The sequence below is a fragment of the Macaca thibetana genome, chromosome 14 (genome assembly GCF_024542745.1).
Source record: "Macaca thibetana thibetana isolate TM-01 chromosome 14, ASM2454274v1, whole genome shotgun sequence".
Lineage (NCBI taxonomy): Eukaryota > Metazoa > Chordata > Mammalia > Primates > Cercopithecidae > Macaca > Macaca thibetana.
In genome coordinates, this window is record NC_065591.1 from 35,478,440 (window position 1) to 35,499,782 (window position 21,343).

Below are 21,343 nucleotides of genomic sequence, written 5' to 3' on the forward strand. Positions count from 1 at the left end.
GTTCTCAGTGTATGCAGTCCCCAAGAGGGCTTACAAGTTGTTATTTACTTTGTTGACTTCATTCAGGGCGAACGTTAGCCCTGTGATTAGAGTGGTTTGTGAAAATTTGAAAATGTCACCACTTGTAGGCGGGTGCTAACTCTCACCAAGTTGCATGGCTGGATTTTGTAGTCTTCTGCTCACTTCGGCTCTTGTGCAGTGCACAAAGTATACAACTGTATGTGGTAGTCCTGGCTTTATCATTTCATTTTTTGGTCTTTAGATTAAAAGATGTTAGTACTCTTTTGGTTAAAACCAGCTGTGAACTAGTTTTGGCCTAAAAGCAGAGTGATGAGAAAGCTTACTTACCGGAAAGCCAGGGGGCAAAGCAGCTGGGACAAGAAACAGCTGCCATCTGTGGCAGCTTAATCTCATTCTTTCATGTCTGCTCTTTCCTATATGTAGTTTCATTTATTCCTACAGACTGGCTTCTTTCACAGGATGGGAACTGCGGCTGCTCATAGCTCTGAAGTCACACAGCACCATTTTAGAAAAGAACATTAAATGCACACTATTTCTCTAATCCCGAGTTAAACAGTCCTAGGGAAAGTTACAGTTGGTTGTATTTGCAACAGGTACATTTCTCTGGGCTGAGAATTTGTCTGGGTAAGTCGGATACTATGATAGATACATCACAGATCAGCTGCTCACTACAGCTGGAAAGATTGAATCTGCAAAAATTTGAAAAACTTGCATTCAAATACATGCTTAGAGTGGGAAGAAACATTTCCTCAGCAAAAGGGTGGTAGAAGTTGGTTGCTCATCCAGGAAGATAAAAACAATAGATGCTCATTTCATAGATCCTTAGTTCAAACTTGTTAGTCCCATTTCTGAGATCAGGTAAGGATGTCAACTCTCACTATTAGCTCATAAAAGTCCAAAGCAAATAATTAAAATGCCAACAGCATCAACACATCGTTTCATGTAAGAAAGCCACAAAAGAAGCCAAATTATCCAGGGTTACTGGTAAGATGGGAATTAGAAGAGAGGGAGTCAGCTCTAATAAGCTCATCCCAAAGCAAGCTGCCATTTCTATTTCCACAGCAGGGTAGTATCTTCCAGGGAGAATGGACACTTTTTCTGAGCTGTGCTACTTTGTGACTCCTATGTGGGAGTGGACCAGCATGTAATTGCCCAAGTTTCCATTGTCTGTACTTCACCATTGATTGGATACATAGACTGTAATAGTTTCAAATTTTCAAGTCTTAGCTCTGTTACTTACTACTCCTGTAAATCTTGAACAAATGTTATTTAATGACTTTAAGCCTCAATTTTCTCATTAGTAAAATACAACCATAATATTACTTTCCTCACAAGGTCTTGTTAGAATTAAATCAAATAACCATGGCCAGTGTCATATGTAGTATTGTGTCCAGAATTGGTGGGTTCTTGGTCTCGCTGACTTCAAGAATGAAGCCGCAGACCCTCACAGTGAGTGTGAAAGTTCTTAAAGATGGTGTGTCCCGAGTTTGTTCCTTCAGACCTTCAGATGTGTCTGGAGCTTCTTCCTTCTGGTGGGTTCGTGGTCTTCCTGACAGGAGTGAAGCTGCAGACCTTTGCAGTGAGTGTTACAGCTCTTAAAGGCAGCGTGGACTTGAAGAGTGAGTGGCAGCAAGATTTATTACAAAGAGCAAATGATCAAAGCTTTCACGGTATGGAAGGGTACCCTACCAGGTTGCTGCCGGCTGGCTCAGGCAGCCTGCTTTTATTCCCTTATCTGACCCCACCCACATCCTGCTGATTGGTCCATTTTACAGAGAGCTGATTGGTCTATTTTACAGAGAGCTAGTTGGTCCATTTTTACAGAGAGCTGATTGGTCCATTTTGACAGAGTGCTGATTGGTACATTTACAATTCTCTAGCTAGACATAAAAGTTCTGCAAGTCCCCACGAGGTTAGCTAGATACAGAGAACTGATTGGTGTATTTACAAACCCTGAGCTAGCCACAGAGTGCTGATTGGTGTATTTACAAACCCTGAGCTAGTCACAGAGTGCTAGACAGAAAAGTTCTCCAAGTCCCCACTACCTTAGCTAGATACAGAGTACTGATTGGTGTATTTACAAACCCTGAGGTAGACACAGAGTGCTGATTGGTGCGTTTACAATCCTTTAGCTAGACATATACATTCTCCAAGTCCCCACTAGGCTCAGGAGCCCAGCTGGCTTCACCTAGTGGATCCCGCACTGGGGCGTGGGTGGAGCTGTCTGCCAGTCATGCGTGGTGCACCCGCACTCCTCAGCCCCTGGGCAGTTGATGGGACCGAGTGCTGCGGAGAAGGGGGCAGTGCTCGTAGGGGAGGCTTGGGCCACGCAGGAGCCCATGGTGGGAGGGGCGGGGGCTCCAACATGGCGGGCTGCAGGTCCCCAGCCGTGCACCGCATGGAGGTGGCTGAGGCCAGGCAAGAATTTGAGCATGGTGCATATGGGCTGGCAGTACTGAGGGACCCCACGCAACCTCCGCAGCTGCTGGCCCGTGTGCTAAGCCCCTCATTGCCCTGGGCTGGTGGCACCCGCCGGCCACTCTGAGTGTGGGGCCCGTGGAGCCTGACCCTGCCAGTGGGAAATCTGTGAGCCCTGCTCACAGCCCTGGTTCCCACCCGCGCCTCTCCCTCCACACCTCCCCCTCCACACCTCCCCAGCAAGCAGAGGGAGCCAGCTGCAGCCTCAGCCAGCCCAGAGAGGGGCTCCCACAGTGCAGTGGCAGGCTGAAGGGCTACTCAGGTGCCACCAGAGTCGATGTCAAGGCCGAGGAGGCGCTGAGAGTGAGGGCTGCTAGCACATTGTCACCTCTCAGTATCTGGCAGGTAAACATTCATTTCAATTTTGCTAATTTGCTGCTAATATTATTATTGTTGTCATTGTACTTTCACTACTGATAGCCAGTTCTGCCTCTTTCAGAGAACTGCCTAACTCTTCTTGGATGCATTTTTGTGTGTGTGCTGTTGACACAGTTTAACATTCAAATGCCAACCTTATTTCCATCTTTTTCATTTCTTTAGGAGGCGCTGAATTGTTGCCCACATAGTAATTGCTATTTTATATACTTTTTGGAGAAGTCACAGACATATCTTGAAATTTCAGCTTCTAGGATTGTAAGACAATTTGTCACCAGAAGTACTTGAAATAAATTATTGTGCAGAGATTTCTTCTGAAGGACCCTTCCTTTCCAGTGTAGATTGTCTCAATCTATGGGGTATTCAGACTGGAAAGTAAAGAGATCTCCTATAATAATTTGGAACCATTCTTGTTTCTGGTCTAATGGCAAGAAATTTATATAGAGAAAGAAATGCCTTTTCTCTTGCAATGAAATTTGAGCAAGAGCGAGCCCAAAACTCTCCCTGTCTTACCATAAAAAAAAAAGTAATTCTCAGAGTTGTCTGAGAAACAGCTGGAAATGCTTTAATTGTTGATAAGATAAACTACAGTATGAATGATCATGGCACCAGACAGAAAACTCTTGAAAGGGTATGTATGAAAGCAAATCTTACATGGTGGCTTGATTGAAAATGCAGTCTGCGGTATACAGTAGAAGTGAGGGGGAAAATTGAAGAGATTTTTTTTTTTTTTACAAGAAAACCAATTATGGAAAACTCCAGGTACTTTCTTCAAGAAGGAGTTATTGTCACTTTGGATTTTTTTTTTTTTTCCCACTTGGTCCCCAATTTTATGTGAACAGCAACTGCCAGGCCAGACATGATTTAGTCAAGATGGAAAAGAGTTTCAACAAACAGTGGTACAGATTGTCTGAGGTGAACTGGCAAAATGAAAAATTGGGAAAATTGTTAAAGATAAATGCCAACATTGAGAAATAAAAATTTAATAATTCAGAAAGAACTTTTTGTCATTATAACACAAATCATTTTTTACTTCTCTTTATCTTAATTAAATTGAAAGGAAATATATTTATTTATAATGTTCTGAGGTTCAATCTTTCATCTTTGAGGGACCCCCTTGATTTTTGTTCTTGATACTCCCTTTTGTGATGGATATTTGCCGTTTCAGACATTTAGACTTTACATTGAAATTAAAATGTGATATATCTTTTTGTCTATTTGTCTCTACAGATACATTCTTCATTCTTTTCTATCCTGATTTGTTCCAGGAGGCTCATTTTCATAGATTGCAGCCATAGTCTCTCTTGCCTGGTTTCCACTTGGATTCAGCAGAAAATTGTTAGGCAAGAAACAAGTGAAGTTGGGGGATTATTCCCCCAACTTGCTACAGAGTTGATAGTTGTTGTGATGCTCTACTGAAGGACACATTTCCCAGCGGATGGGCCTCTCTTATAGATAAAAGCCCATGCCTGGGTCTAGGAGTTCTAAGAGCTCCAAGCTCTTTTGCTTCTCATTACTTCCTAGTACACATAGTTGATAAATTAGAAGCACTGCTAAGGATGGATAAGGAGAAATGGATACTGGAGTGGCACTTAACAGATATCCAAGATAAAACCCCAAGTTCCAAGTCTGAAGATGATGAAACTGAAGCTCAGAGCAGTTTAGAAAGCACACAGGGTAACATACAAAGTAGTGAAGCTGGAACTCAAGCCCATATTTTTAGATTTCAAAGGCTGTACTTCTAAAAAGTACAGCCATGATTTGAATTTTAGTGTTCTTCCTACTACTCCAGGAACCCAAGTACTTGTTTTCCCTGGGAAGGTACTACAACATCCAGGTTAAGAGTACTGGAGTCAAACTTCCTGGTGTCAGTGACTAGATTTTCCTTTACTGGTTCAATGTCCTTGGGCAAAGCAACTGTTTGACCTTCAGTTTTGTCGTTTGTAAAATATGAGTAAAAATAGTATTTACTTCAAAATATTGTTACAAGGACAAATGAGATGGTCTGCAATAGATTAACTCTCTTTGTCCCCAAAATTAATCTGCTGAAATCCTCATCATTAGTATGATGGTACTAAGAGGTGGGGGCCTTTGAGAGGTAATTAGGTCAGGAAGATGGAGGCTTACTAAATGGGATTTGTGCCCATATTAAAGGTACCGCAGACAACTCTCTTGACCTCTTTCTGCCACATGGGGATTCTACCCTGCAACCAAATGAGGATTCTATTCCGTTCAGTGGAAGATTCTAGCATTCTGACCATACTGGCATACTGATTTCAGATAGCCAGCTTCCAGAACTATGAAAAATAAATATTTGTCATTTAAGCCACCCGGTCTATGGTAATTTGTTAAACCAGCCAGAAAGAACTAAGACATAGCCCAATTGCTTAAACCATTGCTTGGTGAGTAGTAAGTACTACGTGTTAACTTTCTTCTTCTTCTATGACTCCTCCTCATCCTCATCACTTTTATTAATTTGTGAGATTGTTGTAAGAATTAAGTGGTATGGTAAAGATTGTGGGAAATGATTGCATTCAAAGTATATGATGGATTTATAGTTATAAGATTTGGAGTAAGAGAAAAAGGAAAAAAAGAATAATGACTTCAAAATCTTTTCTTGGAGCAATCAGGAGAAAGAAATTGTCATAAACTGAGATATGAAGACATTTGATTTTTATAAAGATTCTATAGGATAAGGGCATTTATTCTTATGTTACAGGAGGTAATTGAAGTCAGATGGGTCAGGCAACTTGATCAAGATCACATAGTCAATAAAAGGTAGAGTTGAAATTCTAACCAAGTCTATCTGATTTTACAGCCTATTCTGTAGATTTCAATTTGGAATAGTAGGAAAGATTCCAAAGTAGTCTCAACTTGGTAGTTTTTTTAGTTCATTTCAAATCTGAATATTAGGCCTCACTTTTGGTTCTCAGTTTGTAAGTGAATTGACTTAGTCTAATTTGTTTTTAATCACAGCTAAAAGAGATTTCAAAACTCTTTTTCTCTTGTACTCTTATTTGAGAGATGAGAAAAATGAAACTACAGAGGGATAAGTGACACAACACAAATCATAAAACCAGTTTAGAAATGAGCTGGATGTTAAATTCAGGTTTTCTGGTTCTAAGCCACCTTCAAGTATTTCTAGTATTTCTAATACCAAAGGAAAGACAAAAGTACTATGTTTCAGCTAGAAAGAAAATGAGACTGATGTCTGATTGAGGAGGAGTATGGGATAATTTGTTTTTTTTCTTGCATTAAAATGGAATGAAGCATTAAATAGAAACTTCTCAGGTGATTCTGTGGTTTTTTGGTGTTAACCTTCTAGATGAAGTGAAGAACATACTGATGTGGTTAGAATGATACCACCCTGAAAAATGTACAAAATTAAATGTTGCAGAAGCCCTTAAGATTGACACAACATCCACAGGTAATAGTGTTTTTATTTCAAAGCAAAGTCAATATACTCAAATCAATTACTTCCCATCCTAAGAATCATTTACCAATAATCTTTAAAAAGTCACATGCCAGTGTGAAAGGACAAACAGGAGAACCATTAATTCATTGAAGTATTTATTTACCCATGAGTTCTGTAAAATTTGTCAGATATCTGTTATATTTCAGACTCTCTGCTAGGTACTGGGGATCTAAATATATTTAAACCATTGTAGTTTCCTTTCAAGAAATGTCCAATGTCAGAGAGGTCAAAAAAAGATAATTGCAATGAAGTCTAAGATGGTACATTGATGACAAAAAGTAGGAAGAGAATAATTAGTTGGTCAGAGAATACTTAAGTAAAAGGGAGAAGAGGGAGTTTGTTCTTGTAAAAGAGTTGGAATTGACCCTGTGGGTAAAGTGAGATTAGAGAAAGGGAATGAATAATATTCCAGAAAAAGGGAAAAATTATAAGCCTGGTACAGAGATTAAACATCTTGGGGAATGGATGAATGGTAGACAGAACAGTATGGCTGTATTGGGTGAAACAGAAGGCAGGAAATGAGATTAAAGAGAGTCAGGGTCTACCTCATACAGAGTCTTAAATTCCACATTAAGAGTTTTGACTTTATATATTAAATAAAGAAGAACCTTAGAAATATTTGAAGTAAGGAATGAGCCAGAGAAAAAGGAAAAAAGTATAAAATATTTTGACATATCAAGATATGCATATAATAAGTTTATGCTAGGTTTTGCTGCAGTGACAAAGTATTCCCAAATCTCAGTGCTTCCCCCAAAAAATTTTTTTTTCATTAATATCACATGTAGATTGTGGCTCTGCTTCATGCCCCTTCAGACCAGCACACAGGCCAAAGGAGCCATCCTACCTGAGTGCATGGCACTGGGAAAAGATCGATGGTGAAACGTGTGACAGTGACATCCACTGCTTCTTGTTCCAATTTTAATCACCAAAGCAAGTCATGTGGCAAAGCCTGCTGAGGACATGTAATCTTATCATGAGGAGAGATAAATAAATGAGGAGCATAATAAATAATCATACAATTTATGAAAGTCTGAATATAACATTTAGTTGTTATTTTGAGACTGAGCCTTACCCTGTCATCCAGGCTGGAGTGCAGTGGCACGATCTTGGCTCATTGCAACTTCTGCCTCCTGGGTTCAAGTGATTCTCCGGCCTCAGCCTCCGTGGGAATTACAGGCAACCGCCACTATGCCCGGCTAATTTTTGTATTTTTAGTAGAGATGAGGTTTCACCATAATGGCTAGGCTGGTCTCAAGTTCCTGACCTCAGGTGATCTGCCTACCTCGGCCTTCCAAAGTGCTAGGATAACAAGCGTGAGCCACCATGTCCAGCCAACATCTAATTATTTACTTCTGGTTTTCATCTGGAAATCAAGTGTGTGTGTGTGTGTGTGTGTGTGTGTACGTGCGTGTGCATGTGTGTGTTTCCATCATATTTTATGGTACTGGTAAGGATTACGTGTGTGTTTCTCCCTGTAACTTTGATATTTATATATTACAATGCTCAGCACACATTAGTTATGCAGAAAGTTAACTGATTACTTGGTTTTCTGCTATTATAAATATTGTAAGTAGAGGAATAAGTAAGATAAATCTGAAACATCTTAGTCTTCATGATTTCTCCCCAAAATGTGTTCATCTTAAACTTAATATTCTTTCCTCTTAACAACTGAAAATCACTTGGCAAGTAACTTCACTCCTTATATGAAGACCATGAGCAATTCACTCTGTTTCCCAGAAACTATCCCCTTGCAAACACTAGTCCAATTTACCCCCAAAGCTTCTGGTTGCACACGGTTTCTGTTCTCCTCCTCTTATGTGGTCAATTATACAGTGTAATACTCAAGAAATTGCAAAGGAAAATAAAAGAGAAAGATACAGCACAGACAAAATAAGTTATTTCCTGCTTGAGAGAACCATGAGCCTGTGAATTTGGAAATCTCAAAAGAGAAGTCAGAGGCTGGTATTTGTTAACAGGGAACCCACTGTTTATTTTGGAGTAGAGAATAGCAGAATGAGGATATTAATCTTTTCCTTACTGTAGTACTTCTCCCAAGACCTTAGATGTATATGCTATCATTCTAGAGAGAGAGATTACCATTTGGGCTTCACAAAAACAAAGGACTAGAGAAAGTGACTTGTTTCAGGCACTTACAAAGCAGTTTCCTGAAAACAGAGTAGGTTGCCCCTGGAGAAATGGTATTAAATGTTACCTGAGGCCATTAACAACTCTTTTGCATGGTCCTGTCAATCATTTTTGTCCAAATATGGTTTTATACTTCATGCATTCAATTTCACTTGATATTGAGTGATACCCATTTTGGACCTGTTTTAAGGTTTTCAGAGATTTTGGCTATTTGCAGAGCTTACTGAAAGAGATCTTTAAAGTCAGTGTGTATTAGGAAATGCATTCATTCATCTAAGTTTATTGAGTGCCTGCCTACTTTATCTCAAGTGTGTGTGGAGTAATAAGGATATGACAGTAGACAGAAAAAAACTTTCATGTATGATGCATATGTTCTAGTGTTTACTAGTTCATTTTGCACATAAAACAATATATATTATCTATAATATGCTAGAAACTGTACTGAGTGAGTGAAAATGGATAAATTTCCTGATTTCCAAGAGCTTGTATACATTAATGGCAGAGAAACTTAATTTATAATATTAGTGTTGTCAGCAATAAACAAGTCTGTATTTTATTTATCACACACATTTTCTGAGAACTTCTAAATCTCAAGGAAATGATGGAGGGAAATTGGGATACAAAAAAGAATAGGATATGACCCTTATAATCTGTGGGACTTGTAGTCCTGATTGTGTGTGAGGGACCAGTCCTGTGACCTCCAGAACACACGGAGGCAGGATATCAGGCTGACCAACATATAACAGACCTTTTGAAGCAGCTAGCCCATCATGCTGTATTTTTTTTTTCATTTTTATTAAACTTCTAGTTTACCTGAAAACAAATAAAATGAGTCAAAATATTTTAAAGATATTACATAGTATGTTCCATCAAAGAGATGATGATAATAATTATAATCACAATGTGACAGTATTAATAGAATGGTGTCTAACACTCATTTTGTTTTTATCTTGTGCTAGACACTCTTCTAAGAGCATTATATGTTTTAACGTCTTTCATCCTACAGTAACCATGCAGAATAAGTATTTTCATCTCATTTTGCAGTTGAAATAACTGATGATATCTTTGGTAGCTGATAGGGTAAGTGTTTTGCTCAAGGCCACATGGCTAGTGGATAGTAGGGCCAGATTTTCAACACCAACATTGAAGTTGTAGGACCTAAATGCTAAGTAACCTGGGAATAAATGTAAATTTCACTTTATAAGAATAAATAGGGACTTTATTTATAGGAAAAAAATAAGAGCAGGTTGCTTATAGGAGTAGAGAAATATGAGTTATTTTAGACCAAGGTAATAGGGGATGCTTAGAAGGGAGAATGGGATTTGATGTGTGCTTTATAAAATGGGCACTGCCCTAAACTATGACATCAGACAAATTACTCTAGTGACCTCTGAAGCATCTTCTGTTAACTGGCATTACAAAAGTCCTTCGTACCTATCTTCACGAGTAGGAAGATGTAATTAAATTTGGAGAATGTCTTGCAGGAACATCTGAGAGCAAAATATGAATAGTTCTACCTTCCAGAAGGTTTTCTGTTAGGATCTTCAGAGTGTGAAGAGATTTCACTATAGAGAGAAGACATGATTCCAGGTTTGCCATATTTAGAAATCACATGAACTGCTGAATGTAGAACACATTTTGATTCCTCTTTGGTCTTTCATTCTACTTTTTATTAGATTAATGTGAACATTCCTTGTCTTTTCCTGGCCTTCTTTCACCACATTTTCATTTTCCTTCTCCTTCTACTTCTTCCTTTTCCTCCTTCTCCACCTCTCCTCTTCTAAATGCCTCAAAGCATGACATTATATAAAAATAAAATAATCTTTTTGCCATATGTAACTTGGAATGGATCAGGGTTTGATTTGTGAACTTGATTTCCCTAGAAATGAGCATCACTTTTAAAATAAAATTAGAATAAACATATAACTTCATGAAGCCCACAATATTTTGGACAAAAGTTAGATTCATGCTGGATTTGGTTAGAACTTTATGTTCAGCTATAGGCCAACTGGTTTCTGTTAAATTATACTTAATGTCATCCATTTCTTTGAAAGTTCCAGAGACTAAAAATATTTCTTGAGTTTTGGTGCATTTGCATGACTACACTGCATACCATTTTCTCTGTATTACGTAGCACCATGCTTGATATTTATGTAAGCAGTATTGTAAGAATACGCTTTTTTTTTTTTTTTTTTTTTTTTTTTTTTTTTTTTAACTCACCAGAATTGCAATGTGTTCAACAGCATAGGCCTGCCTACTTTGGGAAAAACTGAGATAGGAACATATGAACTTTGGGTACATACAAACTAGAAAGTTAAAAATCAACATTTGGCTTGAAAGCAATGCTATAATAGAACAATTTATATGCAATGAAATATTCCAATATGATTCATTTTCTTAGATCTTTTTTATCATTCAAGATTTAGTACCCTGATGATCACATATAAGGTGAAGAACACAGTGGATAGAGCAGCTTTCTAATTTAAATTGTTTTAATAATTATTTGTTCAAAGCTTCAGGGTAAGGAGTAGATATGGCATTCTGTATTATCAACATGATTTATATGGCCAAGGATGCAATACATATAAATGGAAAAGTTTAATCAGAACCATGGACACAGAAATCTAACACCAATATAGATTTCTGTGGTTTTTATTCCAGGAAAGAAAAATTTAGCCCTCAAAATAGGATATGTATCTCTCAAACCAATAATTAGCTTAGAAGAAAAATAGTTGAGGTGGATTTTCTGAGTCATTAGGATATGGTCTTCGAGTCGTCTTTCTAATTAGCTGGGGGCATCCATCAGCACACTTTGCTAAGTTAAATTATATGGTGCAGTGTTGGAAGTTTGACAACTTACTCTATTACATTTCAATGGAAACATTTTAACAAAACAAATCTTTAAAAATAGCATTTTTTAAAAAGTGGGTGAAATGAATAATCATTCAAATGCTCCATAGCTATGCTTATTGAAGAAAAATATAGGACAGATCTCTGCCTTTGAATTTTTGTAATTTTGACTTCTAATACATGCAACCACTTCAAAATGGGTATTTATTATATCAGTTCATGCAAAGGCAAGATGACAGGTATGGAATGAGGCATTCTTTAATTCCTCATTCATTTTTTTCACTGAACTGCCCAACTTTGTGGTTCCTGTGATATGTTTTTCCCCATAAAACCACAAAGCAGTGGCACTCCTGGCAGGAAGGTATAGAGAATAACAGTGGAAGAAGACTGGTTTACAAAGGGAAGTTTTCCAGGCATATTACTCAGGGAATGGATCACTGGATTTGATTCTAGAAGCTTACTAATGATAGGTAATAAGAATGCAGTCTATGGTCAGGCGCAGTGGCTCACACCTGTAATTCCAGCGCTTTGGGAGGCCGAGGCGGGCGAATCACGAGGTCAGGAGATCAAGACCATCCTGGCTAACATGGTGAAACCCCTTCTCTGCTAAAAATACACACACACACACACACACACACACACACAAAATCCTGGCGTGGTGGCAGGCACCTGTACTCCCAGCTACTCGGGAGGCTGAGGCAGGAGAATGGCGAGAACATGGGAGGTGGAGCTCGCAGTGAGCCGAGATCCGCACCACTGAACACCAGCCTGGGCGACAGAACAAGACTCAGTCTCAAAAAAGAGAAAAAAAGAATGCAGTCTATATGGTCAGACAAGCCTGAGGAGGTTGAATTCTCTTTTTTCTACTTATTAGTGGTGTGACCTTGGGGAAGTTACCTTTTCTATGCTTTACTTTCTTGAATTGTGTAAGAGATACACAACATATACTTCAGATTTTTTTTTTGAGAATTAAGTACAAAGTAGTAGTCATTAATTGGTTACCATTAATATTACCGTGATCACTTTTGCTTTCACTCAGTATTTTGTTTGCATATGACTGCTACTCTGAAAACCTAACAAACCAATAAATTCATTACTGAGTTGTTAATGCACAATCACATATTTCTTGATTCCCTCTTACCTAGCCAAGGGAATATTTAAACCATAACAACTACGTATTCCTGCACTTACATATGACAAATAAAGGAGCCCATGACTAAGCTGAGAACAAAAATAGTCACCTGGTACTCTAATACAGACCCAGTTGGATTCACTGTCTGGAGTTTATGATGCAGACCCCTGGCTTCAAGACTTGCTTCTGATAATTAGCTTGTGTTGCAGTTGGCTGATATTTCCCATGTAACTGTTGGCACATGAGAGGATTCAACTACTCATTCTACAGCAAAGGGAACAGGGGCGACTAGCCCTAGCCCAACTGCAGACTACATTCTATGAACAATCTCTTGTTCAGCAAAATCTCAGCAGTGGTGAAAATGTGGGTATCATGGATTAATGTCCTGCAACTTAACTTCATCTGCCATTAATCAGAAGAGGAAAGAGTTAACCAGCCACTAACATCCGGAAGCTGACCTGATACTATCAGCCAGAACTAAAGTTGCTACGAGCTTGTCTGATATTCTGCTAGTCAGGCTTTGGTGTTCTGTTGAACATAAACAATATCCCAGAACTTCAGCGTCATTCATGACCATTGTGTGAATCTTTGTAATATTAAGACACTCTCCCTCCAAAATAAAAAAAAAAGAGAACTCTTCTAGCCAAGTATGGTGGTGTGTGCCTGTAGTCTCAGCTGCTCAGGTGGGAGGACTACTTGAGCTCAGGAGTTCCAGGAAACAGAGTGAGACCCTATCTCTCTAACAAAAACAACAAAAAAGAAAAAGAAAAAAAAAAAAAAAAAAAGACTAATCTGTAATCATGTTTGAACAAAGACAAAATAGAAACCATGAACATTGTTGAAGCAACAAAAATGACCAAACATTTTCTTATCCTGGTTAATATGAATGATTGCTGCTTCTGTATTCAACACTTTAAGCTTAAGTATTAGTCTAGTTTTCCATTCTTCTAGAGAAGATGTGTTAGGTAGGATACCCAATCATAAAATTACCCCTGCTTCTTGGAGGCCGAGGCAGGCAGATCACTTGAGGTCAGAAGTTTGAGACCAGCCTGGCCAACATGGCGAAACCCTGTCTCTACTAGAAATAGAAAAATTAGCCAGGCATGGTGGTGGGTGTCTGTAATCTCAGCTACTTGGGAGGCTGAGGTAGGAGAATCTCTTGAACCTAGGGGGTGGAGGTTCCAGTGAGCCACCGAGATGGTGCCATTGCACTCCAACCTGGGCAACAAGAGTGAAACTCCATCTCAAAAAAAAAAAAAAAGCCCCTGCTTCTTGATGCCTAAAAAACAAAGCAAAACCTGCTTCTTTAAACTTTCCCTGAAGTTACCTCACACAAGCCTAATTTGTAAGTGTTCTCTAACACCCTTTCATTGAGGTGCCTCATGGTTCTCCATGTTGCATGTTCTCTGTTACTGCAACAAATTATAATTTTTTTTATAAAAAACAATTTGTTAGATATTGGGTGAATTCCCAGTGGTCTTTGACTGGAGAGTCTTGACAAAGTTAAACAAATGAACTTTCTGTGTGATATCCACAATGCACATGTGAGTCAGATGAATTGCTATAAATGTTTAAACAAAAATTGAATGGAGTACAATTTGCTCTCCTGAGCCTGTAAACAAAGTCAATCTCTTTTGCTCTATTTGTGGATTAGCTTATTTTAGGAAGGAAAATGACAAATGAATTTTATCATGGCGGGATCTAGCTCCTGCTGGGGGCAGTCTTCCCCATGTATCCTCGGGGACAGTCTTCTTTTACAAAAACAAAACAAACATACAAAATCCCTGAACTCCACACCAATTTGTAAAACATTTTCTTCTAAAGCAGTAAAAATTTAATGACCTACATTATGATAAGGTGTTGTTAGGGTTTGGGGGATAAAGAGCTGTTTTGCTTTTTGAATATTCTGATTAACTTGAGTGTTTGCTTCAATAATAGTGTGAAGGAACAAAACAACATCAAACTTGCCAGCATTAGAAATGTGGACATTGAGAGAAAGAAGGAAGAGTAAGAAAAAAAGGATAATGTGAATTTTTTAGCAATATTTTAGAAAAGACAGGAACATTATCAAGGCAGGAGAATTTCTATGACTGGTGATATGGTTTGGCTGTGTCCCCACCCAAATCTCATCTTGAATTGTAGCTCCCATAATTCCCATGTGTTGTGGGAGGGACCTGGTGGATGATAATTGAATCACAGAGGCAGAGGTAGTGAATAAGTCTCACGACACCTGATGGTTTTATAAAGGGAAACACCTTGTGCTTGGTTCTCATTCTTTCTTGCTGCTACCTTGTAAGAAGTGCCTTTCACCTTCCACCATGATTGTGAGGCTTCCCCAGCCACGTGGAACTGTGAGTCCATTGAACCTCTTTTTCTTTATAAATTACCCAGTCTTGGGTATGTCTTTAATGAAAGCATGAAAAGGGACTAATACAACTGGGTAAGATGAGAGTAAAAAAAAAAAAGCTCACAGAGAGATATAGAACCAGGTTTATATACTATGATTTGAGAAGAAAACAATAATATGTATGTATACATGGGTAAAATAATGGAGTATTCTGATAAGAATACTTAGGAAACTGATAAGATAAGCTTATTCCACATAGGAACACTGTGCGGCTAGGTCAGAGAGGGGAGGAGAAATTTACCTCCCTATGTATGTATGTATGTATGTATGTGTGTGTGGGTGGGTGTGTGTGTGTATGTTTATCCCACACATGCCTTGTTTACTAAAAATAAATAGAATTTTAATGTGAAACTAATCAGTCATAAAAGAAGTATATACAGAGAGAATAACATTTGATCCTGAGATATGACAGACTCATTTTCTTTTCTTTTCTTTTTCTCCGAGGTGGAGTCTTGCCCTGTCACCCAGGCTGGAGTGCAGTGGCACAATCTCGACTCACTGCAACCTCTGCCTCCCAGGTTCAAGTAATTCTCCTCTCTCAGCCTCCTGAGTAGCTGGGATTACAGGCATTCGCCACCATGCCCAGCTAATTTTTGTATTTTTAATAGAGATGGGGTTTCACCATGTTAGCCAGGCTGGTCTTGAACTCCTGACATTGTGATCTGCCTGCCTCGGCCTCCCAAAGTGCTGGGATTACAGGCATGAGCCACCATGCCTGGCTACAAACTCATTTTCAAAAGGGAGAAACTACCAATATTACTTGTGCATTAATACAACCAGAAGCTTTTGGAGACCCTTTTTTGGGGGGATCAAGTTTCAGTTTGACTCCTGGCTCTTCTTTTTTTAGCTGGGTGACAGAGTGCTTAAGTTTAAACAACCTAAGCTTTCTGAGCCATAGAGTTCTCCTCTTAATAGAGGAATTTCAAAATATCTACCTCCCAGCGCCATTGTGAAGGTTTAGTCAATTAAGTAGAGAAATACACTTAGCCAGTGAGTGACTTTTAGAAAATTCTTTCTCATTCTTCCAAGTTTACTGATTGTGTTACCCCCATCTGTCCCCCACCCGCCCACATCACCAGCCCACTTCTTTGAAGTGACTAGAAATGAACCATTTAACAAAAGACCTGTGAGTACACCTCGGAAAAAAGGGAAGATGGAAGTCGGAGATAAGGCCCAATGATATTCCACAGGGAGGTTGAGAAGAGAATGGCCAGTATCACCTGTATTAGTTTGCTGGGGCTGCTGTTACAAATTACCTCAAAATTGGTGGCTTAAAACAACACAAATTTATTCTATCATAGTTCTAGAGTTTAGAAGTCTGAAATCAAGGTGTTAACAAGACCATGCTCTCGCTGAGGGCTCTACTGAAGAATTCTTAGTTACCTCTTTACCTTCTGGTGGCCTCAGCAGTCCTTGGCCATCCTTGACTTGTGGTTGCATCACTGCAATCTCTGCCTCCATGTGACTTCCCTGGATCTCTGTGGGTCCTCTCTTATTCTTATAAGAAAAACCATTATTGGATTTAGGGCTTACTGTACTCCAAAATGACCTCATTTTAACTTGATTACCTCTTATTTTCAAAGATGGCCACATTTACAGGTCCTGGGAGTTGGCACTTCAACATATCTTTTTTGGGGAAATAATTCAACCCGCTACTCCTCCTATCTCAGAAAACAGACTTGTAGTCACATGAAGAGGGAGGGATACAAACAGAATGGCTGTGTTTAGGAGTCAAAAGCGATAAACAGTAAGCTGATCTTGGGAAATGGACAAAGTGTCATTCCTTTAAGTGGCTGCTAGAATACCTTGCTGAAACTTTCTAAAATGCAGACATCCTTTCCTATGTTTGTTATAAGAGAATTTTTGTAATGCCTGTGAAAACATTGATTCTCACCTGCAGACCTCTGAGTTATGGTTTATAGAGGGGTAGGGTACTATAGTCTCACAATTTCTGGCCTAAAAGTTGATTTTAAAAGTATGTATCACATTTACACATTTACATTGACTCTTTTCCTAAAAGAAGAATCTCCGGGCTCAAGAAGAATAATGCTAAAATTTAAAAATGACATAAAATATACTTGTCACTAAGTGTAAGAGTTCAGAGGAGTAGGCTCTTTCTAACATTTACAGAGCCTTAGACAAGAGTACATGGAGGTTCCCAACTGCATCCTTCTCCTTTTTTTTTTTTTGCTCTATTATGTGCCTCATCCATGTCTGGTGGACATTTCTAACATTTACAGAGCCTTAGACAGGAGTACATGGAGGTTCCCAACTGCATCCTTCTCTCTTCTTCTTTTGCTCTATTATGTGCCTCATCCATGTCTGGTGGACATTCCAGAACTCAGGTCCAAGCACCATCTGTTCCCCCAAACAGATGCCCCTTCACTCTGCCTCAGACATAAGAATATGTTCACCTGAAGAAATGTCTGCTGGAAAGAAACCAGCACAAGCCTCAGAGATGAGTTTATGGTATTCAGGCATGGAATTTGGAGTCCCCCATGCCAAGAAGATGACCCAGAAGGTGAGGAAAGACACAGATTATTTAAGACTACAGTGTCTTAACCCTTGAGCTTTATTACAAAGGCAGGTAAGATAAAACCAATATTAAGTATCTATAAAGTAGGGGACCTCAGAGTAGGTTCTTGATGACCCACGTCTAAGGGCAGGATGCTAGGTGGTTTTGTTCATACTTTATTAAATTAGTCCCCTTTTCTTGAAACAGAAAAATAACTTTATTAACATCTACATTTCCTTTTTAAAGACTGTGACCATTGTTATAATAGCCTTCTATAGTCACTTTTGACTCCTGTTATAGCTTGGTTTGATTTATATACTATTTTAGACACTTAAAAGTAAATTTTCTTAAGCTGGGGTCAGTGGTGCACACCTGTAGTCCCAGATATTCAGGAGGCTGAGGCAGGAGGATTACTTGAGCCCAGGAGACCAACCTGGGCAACATAGCAAGATCCCATCTCAGAAAGAGCACAAGATCTCTCATCTTTACCCTATTTACTATATAATACTTCTCTTATTCTGGTAGGTGGTAGACTACTTGATGTAAGGAGATTGTTTATCAGGTTAATTGGTAAATATTAAAGGACTTCAAAATAAAGAATGTGCCCCAGATGGAACCTCTGAAAAACACACCAAAAATTATCCCATCACTGCCTCTCTGGATTATGACTTGAATTTTTATTATTATGAAGGTTGTGAAGGAAGGGGACTGAATTAAGAGAGGGATTAGAAAAATACTGTCATTGGGCATGAACAACTTGGGAGATAAATTTCCTTGAGTGGGCCCCTAAAATATCATACTGGATGTACCAGGGATAAGGACAGAGATAATGAAGAAGCTCCTAATGAGTTTTAGGAAGCCAGACTGGTCCTTGCTATCTTATGTTATCCCAGGAAACCTATGACTGTTATGGGCTGTATGTCCCACTAGTGACACAGAGATGGAGGATGTTTTGTACATAAGGATTTACACTATAGGGTTATTTATAGTTACAAACAATTGGAAACAAATACTTAGCAATTTTCTAACAGTGTAGTAAATACATTTATTCAAGAATAGTCTACTATTAGTCATGTACTACAGTCATGTACTATTATATTGATATCACAATTCATGTTATAGTATAATATTTAATAGCACGGAATATTCTAATAACTATATTAAAGTGGGCAACAGAGAAACAGCACATCTAATTTAAACTTGCAGAAGGGAGAAGCATTTTTATGTACTCATATGAAAAAGCCTAGTCAAGTATACTGAAGCATTAGTAGTAGTGATCCTTAAGAGTGGTTTGGGAGGCTGAGGCAGGACAATGGTGTGAACCTGGGAGGCAGAGGTTGCAGTGAGCTGAGATCGCACCACTGCACTCCAGCCTGGGTGACAGAGATAGACTTTGTCTCAAAAAAAAAAAAAAAAAAAAAAAAAAAAAAGAGTGGTTCAATTTTCTATCTGTATTTTTTTTTCTGAATTTTGCATATTGTCTTCAATAGATAAATATTTTACTATTGAAAAAGATGGTGAATAAAAGCATCAACCTATTTTAGAAAAAAGACAATAAGTTATGTCCTGATGTAAAGGTAAAATCATGAGATGTATTAGCTGTCCATCTTCTCCTCTTTGCCTCTCTATTCATAGACATTTGAGGCTGCGACTCCTGTGTGTCTATAGAGAACATTAATTTATTTATGTGAGGAGGTGTCAATATCTTTACTTTTAAAAAGAAAGATATTGGTGTTTAAGATTATCCAAAACAATAATGACAGCAGTAACAATAATAATTGTGCACATTTGTGTAGCATCTGTCAATTAGCAAAACTTCTTCATACTTGTCTAAAGAAGAGTAATTCTGCCCAAGAAAAATGTTTTCATTATGCCTGGGAGAGAAAAGCGTTATATGAGGCCAGTCTAACTTTTCAAAATATAGTAATAATTATTTAAAATAGGGAAGAATAAACTTATAGAATCAATTTAACTTTTATATTTTTAATAGAAGTGTAACACTAAGCTTCAACTAAAGATTGTTTTGGGTTGCTTGCAAGTGACAGATTTAAGTTCTGCCCATTGGAAGCTACTCTGCTGCTGCTGTGTTAACATGCCTCTTCCTCTCTATCCACCTACTTTTCCACTAAGGAAGACCCAACATGTTATACAAAAGTATGAAGGGGCACAGTCAAATGCACATAACAGCTCCTTCTAGCTTGCTTTACAACCTACTACTTCACAAACATTTTACAAACAATATTTTCAGTGTAAGATGAGGCAAATTTTATACCTAGCTATGGAGGAATCAGCTAGAAACAATCCAAGCAGCTACCTTTCCTAGGAAATATATACCGTTGTTTTGACTTTATTGTGTGCTAGGTAGGAAAGTAAGATAGGGGTTATATGGTTTGGCTGTGTCCCCACCCAAATCTTACCTTGAATTGTAGTTCGCATAATCCCCATTTATCTTGGGAGGGACCAGTGGAGATAATTGAATAATGGGGGAGGTTTTCCCCATCCAATTCTCATGATTAGGAGTCTTGTCTCACAAGATCTGATGGTTTTATCAAGGGCTTCCACCTTTACTGGGCACTCAATTCTCTCTTCTGTCACCCTGTGAAGAGGTGCCTTCTGCCTTGATTGTAAGTTTCCTGAGGTCTCCCAAATTATGCAGAACTGTGAGTCAATCCTTTTTACTATATAAATTGCCCAGTGTCATGTATTTCTTCATAACAGCATGAAAACAGACTAATATATGGGTTTATTAAATTGCATGTGTTAAAGGAAAGGCTCATGTTCCTGTTTCCTTTATTTTTGTTTATAGAATATGTTCTAAGTTCAGATATCTTTTTTTTCAATTTTATTTTAGATTCAGGGGTACATGTTCAGGTTTGTTACATGGGTAAATTGTGTCTCTGAGGTTTGATGCACAAATGATTTCATCACCCAGGTAGTGAGCATAGTAAGGTAGTTTTTGATCCTTGCCCTCCTAATATTCTTCACCCTCTAGTAGGCCCTGTATCTATTGTACCCCTTTTTGTGTCCATGTGTAGTAAATGTTTAGCTTCTATTTATAAGTGACAATATGCAGTATTTGGTTCTCTGTTCCTGCATTAATTTACTTAGGATAATGGCCTCCACCTGCATCCATGTTGCTGACAAGGACATTATTTTGTTCTTTGTTTATGGCTGTGTTGTATTCCATGGTATATATTTACCACATTTTCTTTATACAGTCCACTGTTGATGGGCATCTAGGTGATTCCATGTCTTTGCTATAGTGAATAGTGCTGTAATAAACTTGTGAATTTGTATCTTTTTGGTAAAACAATTTATATTCCTTTGGGTATATACCCGATAGTGTGATTGCTGGTCAAATGGTAGTTCTGTTTGACTTCTTTGAAAAATCTCCAAAATGCTTTCCATAGTGGCTGAACTAATTTATGTTTGCACCAGCAGTGTATAAGTATTCCCCTTTCTCTGCAACCTCACCAACAAGTATTATTTTTCGAGTGTTTTATAAAAGCCATTCTGACTGGTTTGAGATGGTATCTCATTGTGGATTTGATTTGCATTTCTCTAATCATCAATGATGTTGGTCTTCTCATATGTTTGTTGGTCATGTGTTTGTCTCTTTTTGAGAAGTGTCTGTTCATAGTCTTTCTTCATTTTTAAATGAGGTTGTTTGTTTTTTGCCTGTTTATTTGTTAGAGTTCCTTATAGATCCTTGATATTAGACCTTGTCAGATGCATAATTTGCAAATATTTTCTCCCATTCTGTAGGTTGTGTATTACTCTGTTGATAGTTTCTCTGCTGTGCAGAAGCGCTTTAGTTTAATTAGGTACTACTTTTCTATTTCTTTCATTGCAGCTGCTTTTGGAGACTTCATTATAAAATTTTTGCCAAGGTCTAGGTCCAGAATGGTATATCTTAGGCTTTATTCTAAGGTTTTTATACCTTTA